The sequence below is a fragment of the Neodiprion fabricii genome, chromosome 3, assembly GCF_021155785.1.
Source record: "Neodiprion fabricii isolate iyNeoFabr1 chromosome 3, iyNeoFabr1.1, whole genome shotgun sequence".
In the NCBI taxonomy this organism is placed as follows: domain Eukaryota; kingdom Metazoa; phylum Arthropoda; class Insecta; order Hymenoptera; family Diprionidae; genus Neodiprion; species Neodiprion fabricii.
This window is the reverse complement of record NC_060241.1, coordinates 36,416,948-36,424,435: the sequence shown is the minus strand read 5'-3', so window position 1 is coordinate 36,424,435 and position 7,488 is coordinate 36,416,948. Positions and strand designations below refer to the sequence as shown.

At 45.3% G+C, this 7,488-nt stretch overlaps 1 protein-coding gene across 2 annotated transcripts in view; it reads left to right on the top strand.

Moving 5' to 3' along the window:
* LOC124178877 (hemicentin-2-like) overlaps window positions 1-7,488 on the top strand; it is a 249,234-nt gene that overhangs the window by 192,225 nt on the left and 49,521 nt on the right. The window lies entirely within an intron of this gene.

Genomic DNA, 7,488 nt, shown 5'->3' with positions numbered 1-7,488 from the left:
ATCTCTGTTCCGGATGACGTGGACGTCCAGCTACAGCGGGTTGATGAATAATAAGCGGCGGAAGGTAATAACGATCGTTGTCTATGAGACGGTGTGGGTGCGGTTCCCCGTGTAAGAAACGAGTGACAAGCCTCGCTTCGAATTAGCATCGAGACAATGGGCTGCGAGTGAACGCGGTGCAGAGAGGAGAATGTATCTTTGAAAAAGAGAAAGAAGAAGGAGAAAAAGGAAAGAAAAAAAAAAACATGTTCGAGCCATTGTGTGCGGCGCGACGAAGGTCTCATGTAGGTACTTTAATGTACGCACTGCGTGGCGGCTATTTTCTATGCGGTACTAGATACACGAGTGGAAGAGGCGGTGACTTCGCGATTTTCGCAGCCGCGATAAAACGGCGCGATATCAAAGCCCGCCGATCAGGATCGTGATCAATTATATTCGAAGGGTGAAATTTTCCGACTGGTCCTTATCTGGAGGGTGGAATTAGGAGTCGATGAAGATCGAAGCTGCAGTGAACAAAAGCGCGTTGAGGACTCTCTGTATTAAGCTCTGTGCAATCGATGGGGCATTATTTTCATCGTACAATACAACGAGTGAACAGTCGGCTCCGGCTTCTGAGTACCCAAGTTTTTCGAGTAATGACTAAATCCTGCTAACGATAAGGCGATGAGGCGAGGTCGCAAGGTACCTACGCTCCGTAAGATAACGACGACGACTTTTTTCCGGCTTCTCATTAACGGCGAACAATGCTTTTTCGATAAATCTCGGTGTCGAAATGAGTCGGCACGCCCGTAGAATGACGGGGAAAAACTTGAACGAGCGACGATTTAGAGAGGAGAGAGAGAGAGAGCCGCGTCAGAAACGGAGGTCGATGATGTGGTCGAAGGATTCTCAGACACCGAAGACGATCGATCCTGCGTCGCGTAAAATTATCGGGGAAAAAAGCGTTGGGAAGTCGCTGGAAGACTTCTTCTAACTACTTGTTTAAATTGCAGCTTCGACAAGCCGCGTGATTTACATGCTCGCGTAATGTAAGTAACGAGGAAAGGCTTCGACGGTTCGGCGTTTCGATGATCGGCAAAAAATTACAGCTGAGATCGGTTCCCGCTCATCAACGATGCTCGTTTTCGTTCAACCGATAGTTTTCTTTTATCTTTTCTTTCCGTCTCCCCCCATCGTTTTACGGACGGTGTACCATGAAGTATCGAGAATCGTGATAATCCTCCCACAAAATTGCCTCAGACGTATTTAAATTACATTTACTAACTTTCCTGACCTTTGTGCATTACGTATGTTGGCCAGGCTCTTGCCTAACTTCATGAGCGTGATATTACAATCCAACAAGGAATTGCGTAGGCAGGTAAGAATTAGCTACGCGTAAAAAGAGAAAATACCGCCGTTGCTTCTTCGAATCATCGCTCGTGGGTAACCTTTTACTCCTCGTGGAATTGAATCTCGAATACATCGATTCTGCACGACTTATCTTATAGAACTTTATTCATCGTTCGCCAAAGATGTTTTAATGGCAAATGCTCCTCGACTATATTTCTTCAAGCAAATTATTCAAAGCAATAAGAAAAATGTGACAGTTCGAAGAACGTTTGGAAATTATTCCATCACGTTTGAAGAACGTGAAATCCTGACAAAAATCTGAGTATTCTGCCCAAAAATGTCTCAAAATTTAAAGTAAACGGCTCGATTAACTTTTCAGATATATCGTGGGCACCGGAAAACGCACCGTCCTTTGAATTGAATCTCCCGCAAAAAAGTATGCAAACACATAAAACTCGATTTCCATACTTTTCAGGAAAAGAAGGTCGAATCGAATCGAATAATTATTTTCGGAGCTACGAATTCGGGAAATTCACCGACTTTTTCCAGCGAATTACTCGTGCTCGTAATACCGCCTTGATTCGCAAAGAGCTTTCAATTAGCGTTGAGTCTCGTCGTGGATCCTGGCCGGACTAAACCCGAAGCTTTTCTATTTCCTGAATGAAAACGTGAGGGAAACGGTCCGTGTTATCCGCGGTGCATCGGTAGCCTCCAAAGTGTGGACGGATTGCAGGGGACCAATCTCTTCCCCGGCCCTCCTGGCACCACCTGTTGCGCGAATTTCCTGCAAGCTCTTTACCGCCCCCGCGTCTCATCCCCTCAGCCCGCCAGGACGATGCTCGGCGACCCAAAACACGCAGGATAGATGCGCGGCTCCTCCACGTGTACGTAACCCTGCAACCCGAGGATTTATGAGTGGATTTAGCGTAATCTATGAACGCTGCACGTCGGGTATACCTGGGTATAAGGTACAAGGTATAAGGTATAAGGTACGTGCTCCTCTCGGGATATGCCGGGGTAAAAGTAACCCGAGCCGCCTAAGGCTACCCAACATTTTTATTCAAACAGGCGTCCTGCATTCGCCAGGAACCCAGTGTGTTCGGGATAATGGCACTTCGTCCCAAACTCTCGGAAAATATTATAATCTCCCCAGAGTTGTACTTTGTTTATTCCACTCGCTGCAGCCAGGTTCTCGGCTTTTCCGGCACGTACGCGGCTCCTTTTGCTCGACGTGAAATTGCTTGGATGAATTTATGAGGAAAAATTTTACCTGCTAAAGCGTCGTGCCGACTGTTGGTAACAAACTCGTTGTCACTCGTTTAAAATTCGAGGTGATTTTTTGGCGGGAATCGATGCGTTCTACCTAAATTATATACGTATACTCTGTATTGATTATTGATGAAAATAGGTAAATATGAAAAATAATAATTCGCTAAGCGGTAAGTTTTAGAATATCGATGTAGTCCCAGCGAGAATTTATTTTTCAAATTGCCTTTCTAATTCAACCAGATTGAACAAAGTTGTCGGTAAAGCTGGCAGAATTTTGTAGCTTTTGCTGCAAGTAGTAATTCGTCTGTGTTGAAAATATATTAATACGATAAAACTTGCTCATCCGGTGAATTACTTTCCAAATTAAGGAGCTATACGCAGTTATGAGGCCGAAAAAGTGTTATTTTTTCAAGGATTTTTCACGAAGAAACGTTTCAATTTATTAATGCAAAAATTTATATACATATTGAGGTGACATTTAACTTCATTTTCATGTTTTTTATTTATAAAAATAATGACCCTTTAAGCAGCGATAGCCGATATCTGAAATGAAAAAACCTCAAAATATTCAGGTAATATTAGGTATTATCTGGTCTTTATTCGAAGGAAAAAGGGAAACGTTAATTACTAAGAACACGGGGGCTTCTGAAAGAAGGGATTTTCCCTGAAAACTCCAATTTATTTATGAAATGGAAAATATTTATCGACGAGAAAAAACCTTCGATCAAGGACTGTAAAATGCATTGATAAAGCTTGTGTAAAAATTTGATACTGATCGGTTCAGCCGTTTCCGAGAAATCTGGGTCACCGACTTTGAAAACATAGTTTTGAAAAAAACGCGTTCAAAGTTTCACAAGCACGTTCAAACGCTCCGGGGCGTTTTTGCAAATGTGCGCGTAACTTCGATAATATTCATCGGATCGACGTGAAATTTACTGCGTATATACTTGAATATATATAGAATATGAAAATGAAATTTCGAAAGAAAAATCATACAACCCTCAAGAAAACTGAACAATACGTATCGACGAGTAAAAATTCCACTCAATCGATCCAAGTTCCACCTTTCAAAGAGCGATCCAATTATTTTCTTACCGTTAAAATTTACAGTATTACCGGATTCTAGGCAGCGTCTTTTATGACTCACGTAATCAGTTTTCAGCGTGTAGACTTTGACCGAGTGCTCGTTCTTCGAGTGCGTAATACGGCGTTGTCTCGGAGGAGTTTTATTCATCCTGGTTAACTTGTCCTTCGCATTTTCAGATTACCCCGAGCACCGTTGCGTGGCGTAGAGACAAACGCAGTCGGCTCCTCCTTTCTACTCGAGGCCATCCGTCTCGCTCTCGCAACGTATACACGTATATACATATAATATATATTAGAGCCGGGCTCTACGTTGCGGAAAAGTTGCTCGATTACTCGTCCCGCCCAACCGTCTAGGCGTACTAGGTGTATTCGTGTACACCCTCTACACACGCAAGTGGTTAACTTGACCCGTTTTCCAAGCGAAAAATTGCACACGGAGGCTCGGCGACATATTTAATCGAGTATGTGCGCACGCCCTCACCTACATCTCCATCTTGAATGGGATTATCCTTAACGAACCGGGGTGCCTTGAGTACAAGGATTTTTTGGTGGGACAGTTTTATTTTAATTAAGACGTCGAGCTTCGGCAACCTTCTGAATATGCAAACGACGAATAAGTTCGCGGGGTGCACGAGTCGGTTTCGCTCGAAGTAGGTTTCAGCTAAATTCCGGAAGCAGCTTGTACGTCCGGCCGAAAAATTCGCCGCCATATTTCAAGTTCAATATTCGAGTAACGAGCCGTTTTCATATTCTTAGAGCCGCGTAACCGCGCCTCGCCGCTCTTTCCGTTGAAGCAAAACGCCCCGCGATATTATTATATTCGGTGTTCAAAATTGAGTATACATATATTGTTTGCTCGGTTACCTGGAACGCCGAGGTTCGTACCTACTTTGTTAAACTCGAGGCTAATGAGATCGGGTCGTTATTGGGTTATGAGACCGCAATACCCGGGGAAGCGGAACTACAACTCTGAAAGAGTTTCCGCCGAAGGAGGCAACTTAATTCCACGGGTTGGCGAAGGCGGAGGAAAGCCCGACGTGGAAAACGCCTCGCAGGATTATCCCTGCGCGGTTTTAACTTTCCGCATTCCCTCGCCCCGGGAATATGAGTTCGGCGCGTTGCCGCGGCGCTCGGCTTACGACGCCCGTAGCGTCGCGGTTCCGGCCCTTTTTCCGGCCCCCGGAAATTCGCATCACGTGGCGGGTGATCCCCTTTGCGAAAACGTATTTCAGCCTCTTTATATCCCTCTCAGGGGCCTCCGGAGGCACAAAGATCGCCCCGAAGGCTGCCCGCTAAATTATCACCTCGGACTCTGACCGGGAAATAACGAGCCAAGTGCCGCGGCACGTTGCACGATATACACGCATCGCCGCATATCAGAGATTACCCGGCGCTATGAGAGCTTCGACTTTTTTTTCATCCCACTTTAAAAAGCGGGATCAATAACCGCTGCCCTCGTTTTACAGAAATCAACGATACCAGTGCCGAAGGAAAAAAGTGTTGAACAAAAACAGTTCCTAATATTGTTTCAAACCTTCTCGTTCCATCTCGAAAGCATTCCCTAGATCGCAAGCTAATTAGAAGCGAAATTCTCCGAATACGTTTTTCGAGGCTTCGTTGTGCCTGGACTCGGGTCACATAAGGCGCTTTTAAGACAGTGTTTCAGCAATCACGTCGTAAAAACAACTCGAGTTATTCGCAGCTCCGTGTCGTGGTGAAGATGAAAATGAGCCCCGCGTCCAAATTTCACAACGTAGCTTTTAATACGCGAAAATCTTGGCCTACATTATGATGTTACCACGGCATAAATTCCGTCTACTTTATTCTCCTTTCTCACGCGGCATATGATGAACCCTGTACTGTTTTCGCAGGTGTAGAAAAGATATATTCCGAGACAGAGGCACGAATGAGCTTGCAAGGCAGCTTGCACGCTGCCCCGGTATCACCGTCGCAATTTTCAACCCTGGTTCGTACCACAGCATCCGTCATGTCCCTACGGAAGCAGGAATCTTATTTCCACGGTCACGCGGAAGCGTGATAGTTCCATTAAGTCCGCGGGAAAATCTCCGCACTCCTTTACGTCACGACCACCGAAGTTCACCCAAAGCTCAGAATGTTCCGCCGAGAAGCTGACACCCGCATCCGCCGGAACTAAGGACGCGAAACCCAGTCGGCATTGCGTCAAATGGCTGCTTCCTTTCGCAAACACACTCGACCTCCTTCCTCGATCCTTTTTTCCTCCGTTTTTCTCTTCGTTGTTTTTAGAATTTTCCACGCTCAGACATCTTGTTCATTCATCGTCATCTCGAGCTTTTACTAAGTAGCTTTTCCCCAAGGATTCACGCGATGATGATCGCTGAGTTTGCTCTGCAACCGTATCTGTTTCACTGTCCTCCTTGGCACCCGTCTGCATGGCTCGGAAATTATTACGTACTGAAATGTCTGCGTCGACAGAAGAGGACCCTGATCTCTGTGCAGGCTTCTACTCCCTCGCTATTCGATTGATCGCAAGTGTTCCTGCAGCCAATGTAGTGGTAAAATCCCCGGACGTTGATTGATCGAGTTCAAATTCCCGGTTTATACGTCCCGCACGTCGAGAAGACCGGCTGGCAGAAATTTCAAGGTCGCGACGACCTTGTATCATACATACGTCGAATATACCTCGGTATCGCATTGCGTCGTTAATAATGATATTTTTCCGACGAGACATCCTGCTGCAGTTTTCTGCGCTCGACGATCACTTCCTTAATTGTCAATTAAACCATCTTATGGACGACGAGGGGTAAACTCTTTTCCGCGAATTCTTCATTAAGGGCTCGTGATTTTCTACGTGATATTAAAGTAAAAATACACTATCGAGCAAACCGTACGCATCGAAGTTTCCAACTTGGTTCAGTAAATTCGATTTAAGCGATGTTTGTCTTTTATACTTGCTCTCCACGAAAAAGTAACATTCGAGGTTGAATAATGTCGGGGAGTCAAGCCGCGGTCTTCTCGGCAGCTTGGCTCGTCATGGGGTAAAAGCCTTGGTTCGTTGTTTCTTTTTGGTCAATTCGTTAATTAGAGAGCTGGAAGCCTGAGCGAAGAGTGGAGAAGCGCAACGTTTGAAATTACGCTGATGAATATATATTCACGGAAAGAGACTTGAGTCGTCGGTATATTATACCGGCTTCCCGGCAATTATTATAGCAACTATACTCCCCCGCACAATTATGTCCAAAGTTGCGACAATACCAAATCCAATTAGTCAGATGGGAGATAAGCCAGTCCAACCTAACCCTGACCTCAAATCGCGGCACAAATCTTCCGCCGAGCTCAAGTGAGATCATGAAAAGAGAAGAGGGGAAGAAATGCACAGAAGGAAAAGAAAGAGAAGAAAAAAGAAGATGAGGAAGCTGAACAAGAAGGTCAAGCAACATCTCTCGGCCTCTGAGCTGAGCGTCTGCAAACCAACTCCGGAGATAAAATATGCCGGTGGATTATACAACTGCACGACTCAAAATAGCACCAAAGCCACAACACGCCGCCAATTTAGACCCGGGGTCAACCTCTCACCATCTGCGATAAAAACGTGACATTCATATTTTGACTTCGAAGAGCCAGTCCCGGTTTTTCGATCATTTAAACCGAGGATTTCCTCCACGGACAGCTTGGCTTGTGAAAAAGAAAAGGTTCCTACTCAGCGTCGTCGCATCACAGCTCTGGTCTCATGGATAAAAAAATCCAGTGTCTCTTGGGCAGTTGCATAACCTCGCCGACTCGACTAGTGTATAATTATCAACGATCGGGCGTGAATTGCTACGA